Source organism: Corylus avellana, chromosome 1, assembly GCF_965113065.1.
Source record: "Corylus avellana chromosome 1, dhCorAvel1.hap1.2, whole genome shotgun sequence".
Lineage (NCBI taxonomy): Eukaryota > Viridiplantae > Streptophyta > Magnoliopsida > Fagales > Betulaceae > Corylus > Corylus avellana.
Window position 1 is genome coordinate 17,594,207 of NC_142490.1, and position 25,804 is coordinate 17,620,010.

The 25,804-nt window shown below is 36.6% G+C and overlaps 1 pseudogene across 1 annotated transcript; it reads left to right on the top strand.

The window, feature by feature from the left end:
• The first annotated feature begins 10,416 nt into the window (after positions 1-10,416).
• On the top strand, positions 10,417-18,170 carry LOC132172402 (uncharacterized; annotated as a pseudogene). The gene is made up of 9 exons (XR_015909769.1): positions 10,417-10,431; positions 10,510-10,777; positions 11,513-11,688; positions 11,887-12,006; positions 12,631-12,726; positions 15,304-15,780; positions 15,937-16,089; positions 16,645-17,105; positions 17,190-18,170. The product of XR_015909769.1 is annotated as an uncharacterized LOC132172402 (transcript).
• The last annotated feature ends 7,634 nt before the right edge of the window (positions 18,171-25,804 follow it).

Consider the following 25,804-nt stretch of genomic DNA (forward strand, 5'->3'; position numbering starts at 1 on the left):
AAAGCCTGAAATAGCTTTTTTTTAAAAAGTAACATTTTCAGGCTCCCCATAATGCAGTTTTGGTTCTTTTTAGAGCCAAATATATATATATGAAATCATGAGCTCATATGTCATGCATGAAATTGTTAAAGTAATGATTAAGTGATTAAATTTACTGGTAATTTAACATGGTATTAAAGCTTTAATATTGTTACTTACGTGTAGGCTCAAACTCTTTTTTAATAGGTAAGGCTCGATACGTTGAATATTTAATTGAAATATAAGGTAAATGACGAAGTCAAGGTTCGATCTCAAGGCATTTTGCTCTGATATCATGTTATATCACCACTTGTCCTAAAAACTTAAACTTTTGAAATAACTGATTATTTAACATGGTAAAAAGCTTTAACAGTAACTAGCGTTCAAAAATCCAAAATTGACTTAAACTCCTAAAGTAAAAAGCACTATGGATGGCAAAAGCAAAGAGAAAAAACAAAGACAACATATCGATCAAAGGGAACTCACTTTAAAAAAGAAAAGTGAAAATCTAAGAATGATTCCATTAGAAAAGACCAAAAGTGTGAGAGACATGTGACGTAAATAGAATATTATATACAATCAAATAATTAAGATAAGATGTAGCGAAGAAAATGAGTAATGTCAGAAGTCACTCTTATGTCACTCAAAAAATGATATGGTTTCTAAAATTATTATTGGCCTTATGATTGATTATTATTGAATTTTGATCAAATGGTGATTTTAAAAAACACTTCATTATTAGAGTGATATAAGAGGGACAAAAGAGTGACTTATAAAATTACTCGAAAAAAAGGCTTTGATGTGTGGACGTACGGGAGACATATGCCAAACTATCTAATTTTTTGTCTTTCTTTCCTGCTTTTATTTCCTTAGATTATCCTGGGAATAAATATGTAATTATTAAATCTTACATGGTATTATAGCCTTTTAAAGGTATCACTGCTATTTTTCCTCGATTCTCTATTCTATTGTATTCTCAATGGCTACCCCCACCATCTTCTCAAACTGCCTCTCGCCAATTACCACTGTTAGGTCCACACAGTCAAATTCTTCCTCTATAATTTGAACACAGTCAAATTCCTCCTCTATAATTTGATTGAAAATTTGAAAGGATGCCCTACACTAGGGAAGAAAAAAGAAGAGCGAAACACTCCATCTTTTGTCACCATCACTTCAATCTATTCGTTTTCTTCTCATATAGGCTAGGAAGAGTAACCCATCTCTTTCTTTCTTTCATATATCTAAAAAAAAAAACTCAATTATTTTCTCTCTACTGATTTTCTCCACAGTTAAGAGTATAACATCTTTCCTCTTTTCTCAATCACGGAGTACAAAATCCGGTCTTTACGGATAATCCCCTCCCTCTCTTCTCAATCACTCTCCCTTAATTAGTAACCGTTGAATAGAACACATGTTTCATTGTCGGAGCATGCTAGCTTATCATCCAATTGATGACCAATAGTAGACGGTGCTGCTTTCCCATTAAGGCCATAGCAACCGATGTTCCAATTCAAACCATAATAGCCATTTGTTTCAGCCCTTTGATATTCAAGATCAAACCTCAACATGCATGATCTACCGTTGGGTTTGCGGCGTATTGAAACAAAAGTTACAAGAACTCAAAAGACAAGAGTTACAATAACTCAAGAGTTACAAAATGGTTTGTGTAAATTCAATTTATTATTGTTAATGTAGAAATAGAAGAGACATGTAATGTTCAGATTCCTTCACTATAAATATAATCTTGTATACAATCAAATAATCAAGGAAAGATGTAACCAAAAAAAGGCTTTGATGTGTGAACGTAGGCATAGGCTGAACAACCTTAATTTTGTATCTTTCTCTCCTACTGTCATCTCTTTAGATTATCATGGGAAGAAATATGTAATTCTCAAATCTTACAATGTATCTCCGACGTATGCTTTAAAGGGCTCATATTAGTTATATTGGCTCTCTGGCATATGCTTCAAAGTAAAATATTGGCTACAGTAAACTTTCAAGTGAAAGTTTATTGTTGTTAAAGAAAAATTAAATGATTAAATTTATTCATTCCTATCAGTTTAAGCTTTTGAGATAAGCTGTGATTTGGCATGGTATCATAGATGTCTTCGTCAATTCACCCCTTCATGTCAATTAAATGTTCTACAAGTTAGCTCTCACATATTAAAGAAGAGTTGGTGATTAAATGACTAAATTTATCCCTTTCAATAAGGTTAAGCTTTTGGGGTTAGTGGGTAATTTAACATATTAAGAGCCTGTTTGAAATTGCGTTAGAGAGGGTAAAAAGTACTTTTAATACCTAAAAAGCTGTGCCAAACAAAAACATTTGCATGTTTGGTAAAAACTAGTTTGTAGCAAATTTTTGCCCTTTAGAGCCTCTACCATAGGGACAATTCTTCTCTATACTTGAAAAACTCTTCCGCATTGGTCAATGAATTACTCATAAAAAATTAAAAAAGAAAAAAAGAAAAAAAAAGGAAGACACAAAACAAAACAAAAGACATAGCAGAAACCTAATATCATTACTCTTAAAGATTGGTACAAACAAAATCTTAGAAAACAACTAAACCTTCACTCCATTGATTGATACTGAAATCAAATCTCAAGAGAAGACAAAACAAACCCAAAAATGAAATAGAAAAATACCTGAGAAAATAAATGAGAAACAAAAGCAACCGAACAAAAAAATTTGACGGATCTCAGGGTGGGAGGTGGCCGATGGGGAGGTGCGTGTCATGTTGGGTTTGGTGTAGAAAAATAGATCTATCTTCAAAAGATTTTGAGATTATAACCTTGACAGATCCAGCTAGAGACACAATCGAGATGATGGAAAACCAGTGTTGACTGTGGTGTTTAATCTCTTGGATAGGGCCTCAAAAGAGGCAGATAACACTTTCGATGAAGCAAAGAGGCGGATAAAAAGACCTCCAAATAGGCAAGAAAGGGAGGGGGAGGAGGAGCAAAGCTCCCTCCTAAATGGCATCTCATATCTTGCTCTTTTCTTTAAGCAAAAAGTAGCTTGCTTCTTTAAATTTATGAAAAGTTGTTGCTAGTACTCTAAACCAAATACTTGGAGTAAATTTTACCTGAAGTTTGTATGTATTGTAGGATAGTCATGAGATAAAAATATGGTATCTAACATTAATTAATCTTTATAAAATTCTAAAACTCCAAAGTTGTTCCACAAGTAAGTAGACCAAACATACCCCTTCCATGAAAGGATACTGAGTTCCAAACTGTAGCTAATAGTTATTTTTTTAGAAAGATCAGCTCATAATCATGCGTCCATGCACGCTCATTGATCGTAATTCCATCATGTACCATATTAACATGTAATAGGGTATCAAGGAATTTATTTTAGAGTATGGTACAATCCCTAGCAAATTAAAATGCCGTTGCCTAGTCCCTATCAAATTCTCATACTTTTTGGCAGCATATTGTACCTAGTGCCTAGTACCTACGTTCTTTTCTACTATTATTGCGATCCACGCACACACAGGTTCAGCAGGATCACATGGAGGGCCCGTTGTTATCGTCTGATCACTTTATTGTAATTTGTTTGCATTGATAATGGTTGAATGTACGTAGATTGATAATGCATATATGCTTCTGTATCTTACGTCAAGCTCCCACGAAAGCAGTACTTCTCACGTAATATACTTGGAATAAAGATATATACATGCACGTTTATTTATTGTTCTTGGTAAGAGACATATGAGAAGAGAGGAGAAGTCTATTTTGATGCGGACACAAATTTCTTTCAAACCGGTTTGGAGAAAATTTTATTAAACTTACTCTAATAGGTGACAAGTGTCATTCAACATCTTTGGATTTCTCAAAAATTAATGTTTTGATTCTTAGGTTAATAGAATGATAGTAAATGACTGTTAATAATATTAAAAAAAAAAAAAAAACATGTAAGAGATGACACTTGACACTTATTGAAGTTGGTTGGAGAAACTTTCTTTCAAACTGATTTGGAGAAAATTTCTATCCGATTATAGAAGATTACAATCAATTACAATGAAATCAAATCCCCCAATATTTTTTAACACAAAAACTGTCTGGCTCTTCACAAAAAAAAAAAAAAAAAAAAAAGGTGTATTCACTCCTCAAGAAATTCATCTTTATCATGGTGGGATTGATAATTGATTCCTAGCATAAAAAATAAATCACAATATTCCATACAATATATTAATTAACTCTATCTTATTTAGATTGCAGAGTTAACTTTATCATAGTTCTACATGTTGGCTCACACATATTAAAGGAGAGTTGGTGATTAAATGATTAAATTTATTACTTTCAATAAGCTTAAGCTTTTGGGGTTAGTGTGGGTAATTTAACAGGTTAAGAGCCTGTTTGGAATTGCGTTAGAGATGTTAAAAAGTACTTTTAATACCTTAAAAGTTGTGCCAAACTAAAATCTTGCATGTTTGGTAAAAAAATTTAAAAGTGCTACTTTGACTTTTTTTTACTCTAAAAATAGTCAAAACACACTTTTGAAAAAAATGTTAAAATTGAAGTTTTTTTCTAAAAAAAACTTTTTTTGACTGTGAAAGCTATACTTCCCAACGCAACATGCTCTAAGTATTGGTTAAATGATTAAATTTACCCGTTTATATCCGTTTAAACTTTTGAGATAGTTAGTGGTTTAATATGGTATCTGAATAAAGGTCTTGAGTTTGAATCATGTCTGAGTCATTTACCTCCTAATTTTTTAAATATTCCACTAGTTGGACCTCATGTATTAAAAGGGAGTACCCATTCATGAGGAAGATTGTTAAAGTGAGGATAAATAATTAAATTTACCAATTCCTGTTGGCTTAAGCTTTTTCGATAAGTGATGATTTGACATGATAACAGAGAATAGGTCTTAAGTTCAAACCTTGTTTTTGTCAATTCACCGTTTATTTTAATTAAATATCTCACGTGTTGGGCATACTTAAGCTTTTGGGATAAGGAGAATATAATATTGAGGGTGATGTTTTAATATTTTTTTATTTGTTTCACACTTCCTTCTCTCTCCTTCATACATTAAAAACTAATTTTTAAAGAAAGTAAAATAGATAATTTGTTAGAGTTTATATTGAAAATGTAGTAGTTAAAATATATATATATATATATATATATATATATCTTTGATCACTCTTTTCATAATTAACTTGTTGGGTTTCGTGTAGGAAAGTAGATTTATCTTCAAAAGATTTCGAGATTAGAATCTTGACAGATCCAGCTAAAGACACAATCGAGATGATGGAAAACCAGTGTTGACTGTGGTAGGGGTTTAATCTCTTGGATAGGGCCTCAAAAGAGGCGGATAGAAACTCCAAATAGGCAAGAAAGGGAGGGGGAAGGAGGGGAGAAGGGACGGGGGAGGATTTGCTCCTCCTCAATGACATCTCATATCTCGCTCATTTCTTTTAGCAAAAAGTAGCTTGCTTCTTTAAATTTAAGAAAAGTTGTTGCTAGTACTCTAAACCAAATACTTAGGGGTAAATTTTACCTGAAGTTGGTATGTATTGTAGGATAGTTATGAGATAAAAATGTGGTATTTAACATTAATTAATCTTTATAAAATTCTAAAACTCCAAAGTTGTTCCACAAGTGAGTAGACCAAACATACCCCTTCCATGAAAGGATACTGAGTTCCAAACTGTAGCTAATAATTATTTTATTAGAAAGATCAGCTCATAATCATGCGTCCATGCACGCTCATTTGATCGTAATTCCATCATGCATGTACCAAATTAACATGTAATAGGGTATCAAGGAATTTATTTTAGAGTATGGTACAATCCCTATCAAATTAACATGCCGTTGCCTAGTCCCTATCAAATTCTCATACTTTTTGGGAGCATATTGTACCTAGTGCCTAGTACCTACGTTCTTTTCTTCTATTATTGCGATCCACGCACACACAGGTTCAGCAAGATCAAATGGAGGGCCCGTTGTTATCGTCCGATCACTTGATTGTAATTTGTTTGCATTGATAATGGTTGAATGTACGTAGATTGATAATGCATATATGCTTCTGTATCTCATGACAACTGGCTTTGTTGTCTTCGATCGGAAAGTGAATTCTCGGAGCTGGCTCTGAATCAATCATGCATACAACCATGCATACAACCTTCCAGATGCATGACTTGATACATGAGGTCAAGCTCCCACGAAAGCACTTCTTAATTACCTAATGTACTTAGAAGAAAGATTCTTGCACGTTTATTTAATGATGTTGACTACAATTTATTTTTTTTCTTCTCTACCCATGAGATCACACGCCACTTTTGGAATATGATTCTTTCCATAGGATTTGAACTGGATAATATCCAGTTAATTATATTGGAAGAATATTATTGTCGTTTAATTTTTTTAGGCAATAAAAATACATTTTCAATATAACTAACTGAATATTATCCAGTTTAAATGAACTAAAGATGATCCTAATTCCTTCTACTTCTAATAAACCATAGGTCCATGACCTTGATCATAGATTCATAATTATTCTCACTAATTTCAGAAGAAATTGAATACCTTAAATCGAGAGTGACCTTTTGAGAGGATAATTTTAAGAGTAAGGATAGAAATCAAATTTATATCCCCTATGTTATCCTACTCACGTGATAATGTCAATCAACCATTGAATTTTTTTGGAAAAAGTGTATAAACCCCTTTCAAATTATCATTCTATTGATAATATTCTGTTAAACTTTTAATTAGGACAATGCCTCTTTCAATGTCTCTTGTTTATTTCAATTCTCCTATAAATATGAGCATTTGTATTGTAATATCAATCAAGCAATAAGAGCATAATGTAGCCCTTTGGGCTTTCTCTTGTGAACGTACGTCGTTAACCGAACCACGTAAAATCTTTGTATTTATTTTATATTTATTATTTCTATTTCCGGTTTTACTTTTATTTCTTTACGAATTTCTTCACTATGTACTAAACATACCATAATTTTATTATTATTTTTTATCATTTTAATTTTTTAGAACAAATGATAATTTAATACAGAATATCTTAATTAAGTCCCAACATTTTCTTTACAATTTACCCGTATTTGACAGGTTTGATTACCCCCTTAATTATGCATTTCTCAACTGTTTGCATGCATTATTGTACCAACATTCTTTTCTTCTATTATTGCGATCCACGCATGCACACACAGGTTCAGCAGGATATATCACATGGATGGCCGTTGTTATCGGAAAAAGGATTCTTTTCATTTCAAATTTTTTTTTATTTTTCTTATTTAGTGTATTTTGAATGGTAGTACATTTAATACACTACCATCATTAAAATTTTTAGACAACATTACCTTTCAAGATGTACTAAATAAAAAAAATAAAGAGAATTTAAAATGGAGAAAATCCTTTTCGCGTTGATATGGTCTGATTACTGTTTGCATGCATTATTATACGTAATTTGTTTGCATTGATAATGCTTCTGTATCAATCATGCATACAACTGGCTTTATGGCAACTGGCTTTGTTGTATTCGGAAGGTGAATTCTAGGAGCTATCAATTATGCAAACAACCTCTTACAAAAAACAAAAAACAAAAAAGAATCATGCATACAACCTTCCGGATCATGCATGACTTTATACGTGACGTCGAGCTCCCACGAAAGCACTTCTCACTTAATATACTTGGAAGAAAGATATGTGCAAGTTTATTTATTGTTCTTGGTGAGAGAGATATGAGCCGAGAGGAGAAAGTCTATTTTGATTGGGACACAAATTTATTCAGAGAAAATTTTCTTCAACCTATTCTAATATGTGACAAGTATACGTAATTCAATATTTTTGAATTTCTCTAAAATTAATATTTGGATTCGTAGGTTAGTAGAATGTCAGTAAATTATTGTTAAGAATATTAAAAAAAAAAAAAAAACATGTAAGAGATGACACTTGGCACTTATTGAAGTTGATTGGACGAAATTTCATTCAAACTAGTTTGGAGGAAATTTTTATTCTTTTGATGTGTTATAAAGATCTTTATGGTATCATCAAATCTAATTATAGGAGATTACAATCAATTACAATGAAATCAAATCCCCTAATATTCTCTAACACACACAAAAACTGTCGGGTAAAAAAAAAAAAGTACTGATTGCTCAAGAAATTCATCTTTATCATAGTGGGATTGATAATTGATTCCTAGCATAAAATCACAATCGTCATCTTGGGGCTTATTTTTGTTTAGTGTCCATTAGTTTATAAAATCGTTAATTGTTTAATGGGATAACTTCAGAAAACCCCCCTGAAGTTCCAGCCGATTTGAAAAGACCCCCCTGAATTTCCAAAGCTCTCACTTATACCCCCTGAACTTTGGTTTTCTCTCACTTTGGACCCCTTTAACATTAAACTACGTCGTTTTGGATGTTTTATACCCATTTTACCCTTCCTCAAAACTATGTCGTTTTGTGTCCTAAAATCACAACACATATCCAGCCCAAAACGACGTCGTTTTAAGCATAATTTTTTTTTTTAATTAAAAAAAGTAAAATATATATATAATAAAAAATAAAATTTAAAAAAAAAAAAAAAAAAAAAAACGGGGGTGGCTGAACTTGGCCAAAATGGGGTGGCCGGACCACCCCATTTTTGGCCAAGGGGGTGGCTACAGCCACCCCCTGGCCGATCTGGGGGTGGTCGAGCCACCCCCATGGCCAAGGGAGTGGTCCGGCCACCCCCTTGGCCCCAAAAAAAAAAAAAAAAAAAAAGGGATGGGGTGTTTTTGGGGGTGGCCGGACCACCCCCAAGGGGCTGGGGTGGTTTCGGCCACCCCATACCGGCCGTATGGGGTGGCCGAAACCACCCCCAGCCCCTTGGGGGTGGTCCGGCCACCCCATATGCACCCCCCCGCCCCCCCGTTTTTTTTTTTTTTTTTTTTTTTAACCCTTTTGGGGGTGGCCGGACCACCCCCATGGCCAAGGGGGTGGTCCGGCCACCCCCAGACCGTCCAGGGGGTGGCTGAAGCCACCCCAGTTTTTTTCTTTTCTTTTTTTTTTTTTTTTAATTTTTTTTTTTTTAATTTTTAATTTTTTCTTTTTTTAAAAAAATAAAAATTAATGCCTAAAACGACGTCGTTTTAGGCTGGGTAATTTTAGGACACAAAACGACGTAGTTTTGGGGAAGGGTAAAATGGGTATAAAACATTCAAAACGACGTAGTTTAATGTTAAAGGGGTCCAAAGTGAGAGAAAATGAAAGTTCAGAGGGCTTAAATGAGAGTTTTGGAAATTCAGGGGGGTCTTTTCAAATCGGCTGGAACTTCAGGGGGGTTTTCTGAAGTTATCCCTTGTTTAATATAACATGCTTCTTATTTGATATTTTCCCGAGGCCTAACCACCTACAAGATTTTTTGTTTATTTGTATGATTTACCCGGATTTTGAAATATTTTTTGAAAGCACTTTTTATGCTTTTGAAAGTAAAAGAATGCAAAAATTTATTTGATTATTATACAAAAAATGAACTTTGAAACACCTAAGAGATAATTAAGCATTAAATATGATGTGAGATGATTATTTGATTGCATTGTTGACTGAAATATTTTTTATTATTTTGCTATGTACTTTTTTTAAGGCTCATAATTATATGGGTTTTATAATTTGTATGAAATATAATAGATATAACACTAATAATATTAAAGATTCTTACTAACTTTCTATTAATGCTTTAATAATCACAATCCAAGTTTTCTTTTCACTATTTTTTTTTTCTTTATATTTTTCATTTTAAACTATACATATGGGAGCAAAGATTTTAACATATTTTAATTTATATGGATTAAACTAATTAAAGTTAAAGGCCTTATCATAGTAAAATTTTATGTGACTTATATATTTATGCAATGTTATGTGTAATTATTTTGAGTAATATATTGATATATAACCTTTAGTATGTCTGTTCATTTAAAGGGGTGTGATAGTTTTTTTTTTTTTTTTTTTTAACAACCTATAATAAAAAGTTCGATTGACATGTGTTTAAATTTTGAAATTAAACTATAACAAAGAATATCTTGCATACTTTTTTCTACAGCCAAAGTACTTTTTCGAAAGTGCATAATTATAAGTTTTATTTGTGTTGAAATCTAATAAGTATTACACCAACAATATTAGAGATTCTTTCTCATTTTATATTAATTTTTTGACTAAGCAAAATTCAAGTTTTCCTCTTGCAATTATGAAAAGTAAATTTCATAATACTTATGAAAAGTACAATTATAATATTTTGATTTTATAATTAAATTGTAATGAAGAATCCCGCGCATTACGCAGATTATAAGCTAGTTCACATAATTCAGTATTATATATACATACATGATACATAATATGAAATTCCTATGCCTAATTGCATAAAAGGCATCGTTGAAGTGATTGACAGATTGATAAAGTTATTTAATTTGTACGTTTCTTTTTCTTTTTCTTTTCTTGTTGATAATGGGATCAGTGTTTACATTATCTTATATTTTGTATGGATTAGGATAGGTAGGATTAAATGAATGTGGTGAAAGAGGCTTGGAAGAAAGTCTGCTGCTTGTTCCATCGAATAGAGAGGGGAGGCCCTCCGTTTCAAAAAGACTGCTTACATCACTTTCTGTTTTCTACTTTCACACCGAATTTCTCGTACGTATTTCACCTTCGATCTTCATCTGGATGCTGATTTGCAGCCGTTAAACTGGTGCAAATTTAAGACACCCCGTTTCTTCGGAGGCTGTGAAGCTCAATCTGTAAAGGCAAGAATTGGAATAGTAAGTAATATCGTCAAGTACGTACCTGTAGTAAGTCTTCATCATAAATATTGTTGTTATCCTCATGAGTTTAGAATTTTTCTCTTTCTCCTTACTGTTATTCTTTTATTCTTACCTTTGTATCTCTATATTCTTTCATTTTTAAACACTTAGCAAATTAAGCATCATGGCTTTTTTTCTTCTTTCGGAATCCGTAAATCAAAATGGGGTACTTTTGTCATGGTGGATAATTCTTGTTTACTATTTAGCAAATCTGGTAGAAGAAAAGTTTACGGAAAACTAGAAGAAAATTGAAGAAAAGGATCAATAAGTTTGTTGTGAGGGATCGCTTAATGCATGTGATTGTCCTGCTAAAATTTGATCTCAAATCATGACAAAAATAAACTACAACCAATGACGGACTATGGGCGGGGGAATTGTTAAAAGAAATTGGTCTTTAAATTTGTAAAAAAAAAATAAAAAAATAAAAAATAAGTCTTGTTTTTTTGGTTTTTTCTTTGGCCTCTTAAAATAAATAAATAAATAAAAATCAAAAAGAGAGAGAGAGAGATAGAGAGAGAGAATTCAACCCAGTCTCGCCCTCTAAAGTTAAATTTGTAAATATATATATATATATATATATATATATATATATATATATATATATATATATATATAACTTGTAGGTATCTCAATATATACAAAAATTATGTAAAAACGTTCATATGTCTATTAAATTTATTTTTATAAAACCAGAAGAAAAATGGAAGACGCTACATCCATGCCTGAGAATGGAGGACAACAGGCAAATGTGAGAATTGAAAGGAATTCTTCTGGAAAAGCTATCCATCAACAAATATCCTCTTCTGCAACAGTGGATTCCCCCGGTCATCTCTTGATTAGTATTGAGAAGTCGGACGCAACTAATGGGAGTAAGTGCCTCTCTCTTTCTATCTGGTGAAGATATACAGGAGACCCAGTTTAATTTCGATTTGTCTGCTTTTATATATACCATGCATTGTGAATGTTGTGTTATCCGTCAACCAATATTATCTCCTACAAGGCTACAACAGGTTTCTATAGCTCTACTCCTCCTCCTAAAACATCGTCTTCTGATGAATCTAATGCAGTCCATCAAGGAGCCGCTCCTAATACCCCAAGTACGTCAAATTCACAGATTACTCCAGCAAGCAATAATTCAGCTGGGACATCAAACGGACAGTCCTCAAGGCCAAATGAAGATCCTCAAAGTAAGCGTCTCTCTTTCTCTTTGGTCATAACAGGTGAACGAATTTAATTTCGATTTGTCTTAGGTAAAACTCTTGCGAATGCTTTTATATATACCATGCATGTTATATATATATATATATATATCTTGTAAAAAACTGCGTTGTGAATGTTCTCTTAAGCACCTTCTGCATATATCTGCACCTCTACTGATTTATCATAGGCCAAAATTCCGGAGAAAATCTTCACCATAATTGTTGTTATCATCATGACTTTAGCATTTTTCTCTTTTTCCTTACCATTATTCTGTTATTCTTAACTTTGTATCTGTATATAGTTTCTATTTTTAAGTACACATCATGCCTTTTTGTCTTCTTTCGAATCCTTAAATGAAAATCTCGGTTCTTATTTACTATTTAGCAAATCTGGTAGAAAAAAAGTTTATGAAAAACCAGAAAAAAAAAAAGAAAAGAAAAAAGGCTCAATTATAAGTTTGTTGTGAGGCATCACTTAATGCAAAGTGATTGTCCTGCTAAAATTGGATCGCAAATCATGTTGAAGGAAGAAAACATGAAATGAGCAAGAAAAATGTAAAATAATTACAAAATGATCATTCCTCTCCCTCCCTCTAAATCGTTAACTTGTAGGTTCGTCCCTCAGCTCTACTCCTAAAACATCGTCTTCTGATGATAATGCAGTCCATCAAGGAGCCACTCCTAATATCCCAAGTGAAGATCCTAAAAGTAAGTGTCTCTCTCTTTCTCTTTGGTATATATATATATATATATATATATATATATATATTGTTAGAATAATGGAGAGATATAGAAGAGCGGAAGAATAATAGGGAGAGCGGAAGCACACAATGGACTAAATTGTAATGATATAGATTGATATGAAGGACTATAGATCCTAAAACTCAAGGTATAAGCTTGAGTTTGGGTAAAAGAAAGGGGGAGAAAGAGTTGAATTCGCCGAAAAAGCTGCTTGTGCTGAAAGAGTTGCAGAAGTAACGCCATAAAAGTTGCTTGAGATCGGTGGATTCTGCCTGAATTGAGCTATGCATTTAAGTTGAAGCTCGGTTCACTTGGTGGTAATTTGACTTGAAAACCATATACTAGTAATGAAATAGCTGGCCTCGTCGGTTGAGAGGAGAGAAAACTGTCTCGCCTGGTCAGCTGAGCTAAGTAGGGCCTCTCGCCTGGTCGGCTGAGCTAAATAGGGAGAAAAGGGCCAATTGAAGAGGTTAATCATGCCTGAAACCCTTGGACCGTTGATAGGTCTGACCTAAAAATTCTGACAAGTAATGGATCAATTGCCTAGGAGAGGCTGCAGTGACCGATGATGGCTGCGGTTGAGAAGGCATAAGTGAGTTGGTTAAAAGGGGCTTCTTTGGCCCGAAAACCCATGGACTGGAGGAAAGATTTGTCTGACCCAAGAGTGTCCACCGCAAGAAGATTGAACTGGGTTGAACTGTGCCAAAAAAGGCTGTGGAACAGAATTGAACAATGCATGAACCGACTTGAACTGTATAAAACAAACGCCTTGAAGTGAAAAATCACATTTTGTGCCATATAAAGATGCCAAAAGCACAAACAGACCACAAATTTGAAATCATGACGAAAAATTGAGTAGGAAACACCTGGTCACCTTTTTTTTTTTTTAGTGGTCAAAGTCAATGGTCAACGGTCAACACTAGAAGAGTCAAAGTCAAAAGTAAACAGTCAACAATCAACAAAGAAAAAGTCAACTTTGGCATGGTGCTAACATGGCACTAGGCTTACGTGGCACTGGATGACATGGCCTAGGGCTGACGTGGCGTGCTAAGAGATCTAACACATGGCAGAGGACTAGGGTTGACATGGCGAGCACTTTGAGGGACATGTGGCAGATGGAAAGATGGAGAGCATCTGGCGCGTGTGGTGCACTCCCTAGTGGCTGCCGCCGCATGAGACACGTGCATCTCACACGCCAGGAAGGAGTTTGGCGAGTGGGCACATGAGGCTCACGCGCAGAACTTTCAGCTGGAGCGTGGCAGCGCGTCAGGCATCCAATGGCGGCATGCTTGGTGGAGATTTGACCGCTGGCATCGAATATGTGAAACAGTGAGGAAATTGAGCTGATCCACCTAATATGGCGGCGTGTGGACTGAGAGTTAGCAACTTATGGCGGCGCGTGGGAGAGCGTTAGAGTGTCTTTGGCAGAGATCTCGAATGATTTAGACTCGTTTGGCCTTGATTTGTCGATTGGCGCTACTGTTGATGTGATCGGAGCTTTGTGGAGGCGCATAAGGGAACGCACAGATTCTTAGGCGAGTCTTGCTAATGTGCCGAGGAACCCTTGGGACGCACGTGGAGGAATGTTACTAACGGAAAGAACCTTCTGGATGCGTATGAGCGTGTGGAAGCTTGGATGCTTCAGATCTCTTTCGATTTGTACTTGGCGATGTCTGAACTGTCATCTGTGATAGAACCTTTTGGTGGCGCGTGAAAGCTTGGATGCTTCAGATCTTTTTGGATCTGTACTTGGGGGCGTCTGAACTGTCGACAGCGGCAGAACCTTCTGGTGGCGAGTGTGAGCATGTGGAAGCCTAGACGCTTTAGATCTCTTTGGATCTGTACATGGCGGCATCTGATCTGTCGTCGGCGGAGGAGCGTGTAGCTCCTGCAAGGGCAGCGGTGGTGCGGGCAGAAACTGGCGGAGGTGCATGGCGGCAGATCTACCATAGAACTGTAGATCTGTGCCTTGAAGAAAGATGGTGAAAAATGGATGAAGGAGGCAGTGATGAAGGCTTGGAAGAGATTTTGAGCGGAAAACCGCTTGATGGCTACAGACTAACCGGCTCCGAATCTAGAGGCTGGCACTATTTTAAGACTATGGGCAGCAAAAATTTTGGCGGCACTTGATGTAGGGCGATGAGATTGAAATTCGTCAAAGGGAAAACGCTAGAAAATACATTTATTGAAGGCCACAAAAAAAGTGGCTCTAATACCATGTTAGAATAATAGAGAGATATAGAAAAGTGGAAGAATAATAGGGAGAGCGGAAGCACAGAATGGACTACATTATATTGATATAGATTGATATGAAGGACTACAAAGACTTCTATTTATAGAGAGGCTATGAGTGATAAGCAAATAATCTAATAGAGTAAGGAAAGGTAAACCTAGTAGACTTATAATACATAAAGAAATAAATAACCCTAACATAATATTCTTAACATATATATTGCAAAAAACTGCATTGTGAATGTTCTCTTAAGCACCTTCTGCATATATATATCTGCACCTCTTCTGATTCATCTTAGGCGAAAATTCCAGGGGACAAACCATTAGATGACTACCTTCCCCTCCTTCGCGCGGCCTTAAAAGATGATTGGCCAGCTGCTAAGGCTTTTTATGATAATGACAACGAGTGTGTTCGAGCTTACATAACGAAAAACAAAGCGACAGCACTTCACATTGCAGTGAGTGCACATCACACCGATTTTATAAAGAAATGGTTGCCATTGATGAAGCAGGAGGACTTGGTATTGCAAACCAATTCTGGATTTACGGCCCTTCACTTTGCTGCCCAAGCAGGAAACGTCAGCATTGCTGAGCAGCTGGTGAAAAATAACAATGCGCTGCCATCGTTCCCTAATAGCGAGGGAGACACACCACTCATTGTTGCAGCTTATGTAGGACATACAAACATGGTCTCCTATCTATTCTCTCTAAGTAGTCCTACTCTTGAAAGGTTGGGTGATGAAAAACGCATTGAGCTCCTTAAGCATACTATCCGCAATGATATGTATGGTAAGCCCTACAACTGACTATAACTTTGTTTGATACATTTGATGCAGTTACATAAGTTGGATGGAGTTACCACTTTTATTGCAATATTAGCGACCATATATTATAAACATTTCTTAACCCACAATTATCAAATTAATGTGTCATTTTTATGGACAGATATAGCATTGAAAATTCTGAAAACAGATACCAACATAGCAAATGCCGACACTGAATGCCGGTGGGAAGCATTGGAAATGTTGGCCAAGAAACCTGCATTCTCAATTGGCAGCGAAAGTCGGCTATCATTCTGGAAAAGTCTCTTAAACTCCTGTTAGTTTGCCTCCAACCCAAACTTCTTTAATTTATATATATATATATATATATATATAGTTCTTTTATTACATTAATCACAACTTGATGACAATTTTACTCATATTAGCTTGGCATGGGAAAATGCTCTTATTCGACTTCATCAAATCTTTAGATGATATCTACCTCTAAACTATGGAAGAATGTATGAGATCATAGGTTAATTTCTATTCTATATGTTTCATCAATCTATCGCAATACTTGTAACCGTTGCTTTTACACACACGCAAGAAATAGGGAGTACTGTTTTCTTTTTTTGGCAAAAGCTAGCATTTTCTTTCTCCTTAAATTCAAAAGATAGAAGAGATTTAAAGTGCTTGGGTTATGAAAAGACAAAATTTGTCTTAAGATGTCAATAATTAGGACAGAAAGTAGCCGCATCTAATGCTTCAGTTATCTTTGCATTTTTATTTTATAAAGCTTTCAATATAATTTCTTATTCTGGATATTGGTAAAATAATTGTACAGATTTAATATTTCTTTATTACCAAACCATTCTGATTTCTGAATATATAGATTCTTTTCTCAACCTCTATGGGTTCAAAGGGATCTGTCACAAAGCTTTGACGAAGACATTAGCTCATCAATTAGTTGAAATTTTTTTGAAAAGGGATGGAATCAAAGACGACCTGAGCTCACCAGAATTGGTTGACAAGTATATGGCTTTAATTTTTGAAGCTGTAAAAGTTGGAAATGTTGGATTTCTAATTGTACTTTCACGCTCTTATCCTTCCCTTATCTGGCAACAAGACAAAAATAACATGAGTATATTTCACACTGCTATTTTACATCGGCAAGAGAGTGTATTCAATCTAATATATGAACTAGGTGCTGGCATGCATAGCCTTGCATCCTATGATACCGAAGATAACAAAGAGAACATGTTGCATTTAGCTGGCAAATTAGCTCCTGCAGATCGACTAAATATCGTATCAGGAGCGGCCCTTCAAATGCAACGGGAGTTGTTGTGGTTTAAGGTGAGTAATAATTTTTTTTTTTCTTCCAGTTGCATACATAATGGTTCATCTGTTACCTATTAATTTATATCTCGTCAACTGTAGGAGATCGAAAAGATTGTCCCTCAGAAATACTTGAAGAGTAAGAATAGGGATAACAAAACACCTAAGGAGATATTTGTAGAGACACATAAAGATTTGAAGAAAGATGGTGAAAAATGGATGAAGGACACAGCAAACTATTGCATGCTTGTGGCGACATTAATTGCCACTGTGATTTTTGCTGCAGCCTTCACTGTACCAGGTGGCAGCAATCAAGTAACAGGGATTCCTCTTCTTTTTGGGAAGAAAGGGTTGATGGTATTCTTCATATCAGATGCAATAGCACTATGTTCCTCTTCGACTTCAATAGTAATTTTTTTGTCAATTCTCACGTCCTGTTACACAGAAGATGATTTCTTAAAGTCATTACCTTCAAAGTTGCTATTTGGACTTGCCACCCTCTTCATCTCCATGGCTTTCATGATGGTAGCCTTCATCGCAACTTTCTTTTTGGTGTGTACAAGAAGAGGATGGGCATGGACCGCAGGTGTTGTAATCACTTCCGCTAGTATCCCAATTCTTTCGTTTGGCTGGCTACATTGTAAAATTTGGGTTGATACATTCCGCTCAACATACAAGTCTAGATTTCTTTTTCGGCCACATAAACATAGACTTTTCTAGCGGAAGATGCTGGTTGGAGAATTGATTATCTCAAAATACGAAATGGAAGGCAAACAAAAAGGAACAAAAGTTGTCGGAGGTTCACAAGATATTGAACAAGGCCAATGAATATAGAGATAGTATCTCATCTCTAAGTAGTTGTTGGTATGTGTTTAATTCCGTTAGACGCCTTTACAAGTTTTCAGACTTGGTTGGAATACTAAAGTCCAACTCCATTTCCATGGTTTTTGTGAAATGCTGATCACTGTAATAAATCCTCAAGTCCAGAACTGCATTGCACTCAGGTTGGATTGATTTGTTTTGAAGGTGTATCAATCCATTACACAGTGATTATCTTCTGTACGAAGGTATTTGTTTGTCTAATACTCATCTTTTCATGTCTTCTTCATTATGTCCGTTAGAATATATTCATAATATATTATTATTATATTTACCTTATTTGTTTGCTTTCCTTATATATGTTGATTTTATACTGTAGCATTGTCCACTATTAGTCTATATATGTTGATTTTCCTTGCTCAAGCACGGGCTTCAAACTCACATATTAAACAATTTGAGCTGAGTCAAGCCGAACCTCGGATCGATACAACTAAAATTTTTAATTTCTTTCATAAAATTTATACTTTAAGCCAAAAAGCCAGTTGCTAGTGCAAGCTCAAACTCAGATATTACACAAGCCAAAAAGGCTCAGCTCGACACCTAACTTATGACGCTGGCTTTGATTTGGAATTGAAGCAAATGCCTCTTTTTATAGAAAAGCAAGGTTGGGAGGTTCCGTGTTGTTAGCGATGTGGGACGGTTTGTTACTTGTAAATAACTTACTGTAGCAACTTAGAGAGTTGAATCTCACTGGAAATGATGTTGTCGGATGCATTCCTGATCTTTCCTCGCTGAGGAACTTGGAGATTCTTGATCTTTCCTCTGTTCCATCCATCCTAGATGTTCCAATCTACAGCAAATCAAACAAAAGAATATGCGTTGAAGTAAGGTATATCTCAAAGGATATCTAGATATGAATCTGGTTCAAGAAGGAAAATGGGAAGTGTGCAGTATTTCCCTGTCGGTTTCCATGCCAATGGATTGCAAGGTTCTCTAGCATGAGGCTGTTCTTCACCTCCAGGGGCGGAGGGAGGGGGGTTCGAGGGGGGTCAAATGCCCCCCTCACCTCCCAAAAAATCTCCTTCCTCAGCAAGAATTTTTCTCTATACTCTGGTTATGCCCAATCTGAACAACTCATTAGAGACACATTTTTCCAAGAGTACTTGATTTTCTTTTGATTTAAATCTATGACTGCAGGTTTGCAAGTCTACAACATTCAGAAGGTTGAAGAAGAGAGTGAAACGTTGAAAACGAGTCAGATGTGCGCTTTTTTATTTTTTTAATCAACGTTTTCTTTTTCCTTGCAAAACACATAGTTTAACTAAGTTGACTCACTTTTTTGTTTTTTTTCTTCAAAACGCTTCAGTTAACTAAATTTATTTATTTATTTATTTTTTTTTTTTTGAGAATCAATCAACTTCATTGATTATTGATAAACTTTCTCATAATGAACCTGAGCTTGGATACATGAAGGGTAGTCGTCTACCCAGATATGCTTCCCCTGTATGGATAGTGCTAATTTAGCAAGGCTATGCGCTACTGTATTAACTTCACGGCATACATGGGCCACCCTCCATTCCGCTACACTGTGTAGCTTGATCTTGGCATCTCGAATGACTGAGCCATAACTACCCCACCAGTCTTCAGTGGATTGCATAAGCTGTATGATCTCCAAGGCGTCCCCCTCCAGGATGACCTGCTGCAAACCCATTTCAACACACAGCTCCACAGCTTGCCTCATTGCCAAAGCTTCGGCTGATGAAGGATCCCGAACGTGGAGTCTTGTGTTGCAAACTGTTGTCAGTACTCTTTCTGCATGATCACGAGCCACTATTCCCATCCCCATTTTTCCTCCCGCGGCTTCTATAGAGGCATCCCAATTTAACTTTGTAAATCCGTCCGAAGGTGGCTGACACTGTAATGCTGGTCTTGTTGGAGAAGCTTCGCTATTTGCAGCTCCCAAACTTGTCTGCGCCTGCTCTTATTCGTATAGGTGAATTCGGGCCTTTTGGATAACTGCTGAAGGAGGTGTCATCTCCCCCCCATGAACCACCTGGTTTCGCCGAAACCAAATTTGACACGCCACGGCGACAAACAAAAGAATATCATCTTCCTCCAACTTTCCCAGCAAATGATCAAACAGCATTGCAAAATCCTCGTCATAACTCAAGCACTTCTGTGAAGGATAAAATACTAGTTTACAAACTAGTTACCTTTCTATTTCTCTCTCTCTCTCTCACTCTCTCTCTCTCTTTTATTACTAAAGACAAATAACAAAATTAGACTAGAGAAGAGTGGAGGAAATCTTTTTCGTATTTCACTTGTATTGAAAATACATTTTACGAAGCCTATAAATAGAGGCATTCAAAGATTAACTTACAAGGCTTTTACTTCTCCTTATTTTTTGTAATAAATAACAAAAACTCATCTCTAAGTTAAGACTTCAGTTGAGAATTAAATAAACACATGAGTTTAGAAAAATTAAAGTCCCTTATTAATTAAAAGAACTTAATAACTTCTACCATTTAGAAAAAACCTCTCTTGCGTTTTGATTTGTTTAGTTTCCAACATGCCCCCTCAAATCAAAACCTCCTCATGCCAAGCATGTCTCTTAGCCTCATGAAAATTGCACCTGATAATGGCTTAGTAAATATATCTGCTACTTGTTTAGTGGTGTGGCAATACTGGAGCTCTATTGTCTTCCGCTTGACATGGTCTCTAAGAAAGTGGAACCTAGTGTCAATGTGTTTACTCCTCCCATGTTGCACTGGATTCTTTGCTAACTTTATAGCTGATTGGTTATCCACATAAATCACAGTCGGTTCTTCTTGTGGATGTTCCAGTTCCTTCAAGAGATTCCTTAGCCATATAGCTTCACAAACAGTAGACGAAGCAGCCACATACTCCGCCTAACAGGTAGACAAGGCTACAATTCCTTGTTTCTTGGATGTCCAAGAAAATGTTGTAGAACTAAGATAAAAGACATACCCAGTAGTACTTTTCCTCTCATCTTGGTCACATCCCCAATCACTATCTGAATAACCAACTAATTTCGCTTTATCTCCATAGGCATAGAATAAACCAAGATTCAGAGTGCCTTTGATGTACTTTAGGATCCTTTTTGCAGCTAACCAATGAGTCTCCATTGGTGTCTCCATGTATCGACTCACAAGTCCAACTCCATAGACAATATCTGGCCTTGTGATCGTCAAGTACCTCAAACTTCCAACCAAACTCTTGTAAAGAGTTGGTTCAATAACTCGACAATCTCCTTCTTTTGACAACTTTATGCTTGTTTCAACTGGGGTATTCACAGAGTTGCAGTTACCCATCTTGAATTTCTCTAAAATCTCCCCCATGTACTTATTTTGGGATATGAAAATTTCATCATGTTGTTGCTTCACTTCAATACCAAGGAAATAGGACATCAACCCGTTGTCTGTCATCTCAAACTCCTTAAACATTGATTGCTTGAATTCCTTGAACATTTCACCATTATTTCCTGTATATAACAGATCATCAACATATAGGCAAATGATTAGAAATTCACCACGATGGTTTTTCTTCATATAAACAGCATGCTCATATGGACATTTAGTGAAGCCGTTCTGATGAAGGTAATTATCAATGCGTGCGTTCCAAGCTCTTGGTGCCTGCTTTAAGCCATATAACGCCTTCTTAAGACGGTACACCTTGCTTTCTTCTCCTTCCATTATAAAGCCTTCCGGTTGTTGTACGTACACCTCTTCTTCAAGGATGCCATTGAGAAAGGCTGACTTGACATCAAGTTGGTATATCTTCCAATTGTGATGAGCGGCAAGTGCGATCAACAATCTCATTGTGTCAAGTCTCGCAACTGGTGCAAAGACCTCTTCATAGTCGATGCCATACTTTTGTTTGTAGCCTTTAGCTACAAGTCTTGCCTTGTATCGAGAAACTTCACCTTCTGCAGTGCGTTTGATCTTGTACACCCACTTGACACCAATAGCCTTATGGTTTGATGGGAGTGTTGTCAACTCCCAAGTATCATTCTTTTGAATAGCATGTATCTCCTCCTCCATTGAGGATCTCCAACAATCTTCTTCAACGGCTTCTTGAAAGGTAAGAGGCTCATGATCAGCATATAGGCAGAAAAGATTAGTCTCTCCATCTTCTGTTTGCTCATAGATTTCCCTGAGACTTCTCATCTTACTTTGATTTGTGGAGGATCTACTGCTGCTACCTCCCATAGAAGATGTAGAGTCCCTCTGTGCTGCGGACGGTGTGGTAGGCTGAGAAGATGGTGGGGTAATTGGTGGAGCTTCTGTTGAGAGCTCTTCAGGCTCCTCTAACACTTGTTGTTCTTTGGCCTTCTCTTCATCGCTCCAGCTCCGCACACTTTCTTAATCAAAGATAATGTCTCTACTAACCACTAATTTCTTTGTTAGTGGGTTGTAGAGCTTGTATGCTTTCGACTCTTCGCTATATCCGACAAAGATACATTTTTCACCACGATCATCAAGCTTCTTCCTCTTGGATTCGGGAACTTGAGAATATGCAACACACCCAAAGATTCTTAGGTGTGCAACACTTGGCTTGTGGCCGCTCCATGCCTCTTGAGGTGTCATATTCTTGACACTTTTGGTAGGACATCGGTTGAGTAGATAAGATGAGCACGCCACAGCTTCTGCCCAGAATTGTTTTGGCAGCCCTTTCTCCTTGAGCATAGTTCTGGTCATATTAAGAATGGTACGGTTCTTTCTTTCGGCAATCCCGTTTTGCTGTGATGTGTAAGCAGCAGTCAACTGATGCTTTATGCCTTGTTCCCTGCAATACTTATCAAATTCTTTTGAGGTGTATTCTCCACCTCGGTCAGAACGAAGAGTTACAAGCTTATGGCCACTTTGATTTTCAACAAGGGCTTTGAAGTTCTTGAATACAATAAAGGCAGCTGATTTTTCTTTAAGAAAATAAACCCAAAGTTTTCTGCTAAAGTCATCGATGAAGGTAATAAAGTATCTATTACCTCCTAAGGACATGGGCTCTATTGGTCCACATATGTCGGTATGAACCAGTTGCAATGGTGATGTTGCTCTCCAAGATTTGCTGCTGGGAAAAGGAAGTCGTGCCTGCTTGCCAAGTATACATCCTTCACAAACGTTGCTCGGTGGCTCGATCACTGGTAACCCATGCACCATGCCAAATGAAGATAATAGCTTTAAGCCGCTAAAATGTAGATGGCCAAAGCGAAGATGCCACTTCCATGACTCACATTCCTTGAGTCCATAGAAGCACTTCTCAGACTTTGTGTTAAGATGTAACGGGAACATGCGATTATTGGTCATTGGAACACGAGCCACAATTCCTCCACGTGTATCTCTCAAAATGAGAGAGTAGTTCTCCATATGTATGGTGTACCCCTTCTCGAGCAACTGCCCAATGCTAAGAATATTGCTTTTCATATTAGGCACATAATAAACATTAGAAATGTACCCTTTCTTACCATCATTTTGATAGATTTTATCTTCCCTTTGCCGTCAACTGAGAGTTTGGTAAAGTCTCCCAAGTTCACTTTTCCACGAACTCCTTCTGTGAGTTCAACGAACAGATCTTTCTTCCCACACATATGATTGCTTGCGCCAGAATCGAGGTACCAAACCTCATCTTGTGAATATGAAACATCATGAGCGAGAAGTAAAATAGAATCACTACGAACCTCATTTGTTGCTTCTGCAACATTGGCTTGCTCATCATCTTTGTGCCAACAATCCGAGGCATAGTGTCCAAACTTCTTGCAGTTGTAGCATTGGATATTTTTGGAGTTTCCACGTCCATATGTGGATCTTCCTCTTCCTCTTCCTCAGTAGCCTCCTCGTCCTCGACCTCTGAAACTTTGAGTCTCCTGTTGACTTTGACGTGGTTGTTGGAAAATACCACGCGCCTGGCCTCTACCACGACCACGGTAGGAGCTGAATTTGCCTTGATCATTTAGAGTCAGTTTTGACTCTAGTGCTTGTTCTAATACACTAGAACTAGCATTCTTCTGCATCCTTTGCTCATGTACTTGTAATGAACCCAATAACTCCTCAATTGTTAGCTTCTCCAAGTCCTTAGACTCTTCAATAGCTACAACTACATGTTCAAATTTAGAGGAAAGGGATCGAAGTACCTTTTCGACGACTCGGATGTCATCGACCTTCTCATTGTTTCTTTTCAAACCATTCACGATTACCAGCAATCGTGAGAAATAATCGGACACCGATTCTCCATCCTTCATGTGAAGAGCCTCGAACTCGCCCCATAATGATTGGAGACGGACCCGTTTCACCCGTTCGTCTCCTTTGAAGATGGAAGCTAGAATCTCCCATGCTTGTTTACTTGTCATTGCTTCGGCAACTTTCTCGAAGGTAGACTCGTCCAATGCTTGATAGAGTAAAAACAAGGCCTTTTTATCCTTCTTCCTTTGCTCCTTAAGAGTCTTCTTCTCATCTGCTGTGTATTCAGCTTCCTCCTCCTCAGTGGGTTCTATAAATCCGTCAGTAATGTCTTCCCACAGATCTTGAAACCCAAACAGGGCTCTCATTTGGATAGACCATGACCCATAGTTATCTTTTGATAATCTAGGGATTTGTTGTTGGACTATGTTGGAACCCATTTCTAGAAAGGACAAAATGGGAATTGGCACAACTGGGCTCTGATACCAATTTGAAGGATAAAATACTAGTTTACAAACTAGTTACTTTTCTATTTCTCTCTCTCTCTCTCTCACTCTCTCTATCTCTTTTATTACTAAAGACAAATAACAAAATTAGACTAGAGAAGAGTGGAGGAAATATTTTTCGTATTTCACTTGTATTGAAAATACATTTTACGAAGCCTATAAATAGAGGCATTCAAAGATTAACTTACAAGGCTTTTACTTCTCCTTATTTATTGTAATAAATAACAAAAACTCATCTCTGAGTTAAGACTTCAGTTGAGAATTAAATAAACACATGAGTTTAGAAAAATTAAAGTCCCTTATTAATTAAAAGAACTTAATAACTTCTACCATTTAGAAAAAACCTCTCTTGCGTTTTTATTTGTTTAGTTTCCAACATTCTGTAGTCTCCTATTGCATTCCAGCCATACATCTTGGGCGGATGGGCAACCCCAAAGAATATGACCCACGGTTTCCTCCATCTGTTCACATAAAGGGCACAAAGGGTCAGACGTGATTCGACGACGGAAAATATTTCCTTTCGTAGGAAGAGTATATTGGCAGGCCTTCCACAAGAAAAACTGCATGACCCGAGGTCCTTTAATAGACCAAATTTTCTTCCAGATAGTACCCCCACATCTTGCTGCTGAGGTAGAGCCCCTCCTATTATCACCAATAGTTTGTGCTAAATGGTACGCACTTCGGACTGAAAATTTGCCATTCTTCGTCCCCACCCAAATTAATTTGTCACGTTGGCTGCCTGGGCTGATCACCATGTTACAAAAAACCTCGGCCTTGTCTTTCATAAACACTTTTTCAATCAAAGGAATGTTCCACCACTGGGTATCATCGTCAATTAATTCCTTTACCTTTGCATTATGGTGAAGCACACTATGAGGAGACTGTATCATATGTGTGGTAGGGGTTGGAAGCCAACGATCTCCCCAAATGTTAATTGAGTGCCCATTTCCCACCCTCCATATCAAGCCCGCCTCTAGTAATTTCTTCGCCCCCCATATACTCCTCCATGCAAAGGATGGCATATTCCCCAAATTTGACTCCAAAAAAGTTTTATTTTTACAATACTTGGCTTGAAGAATCTGAGCTACAAAAGAAGTGGGGTCATGCACCAACCTCCACCCTTGTTTTGCTAGAAGAGCCTCATTGAAACTCTCTAGGTCTCGGAAGCCCAATCCTCCCCTTGCCTTACTTTTGCCCA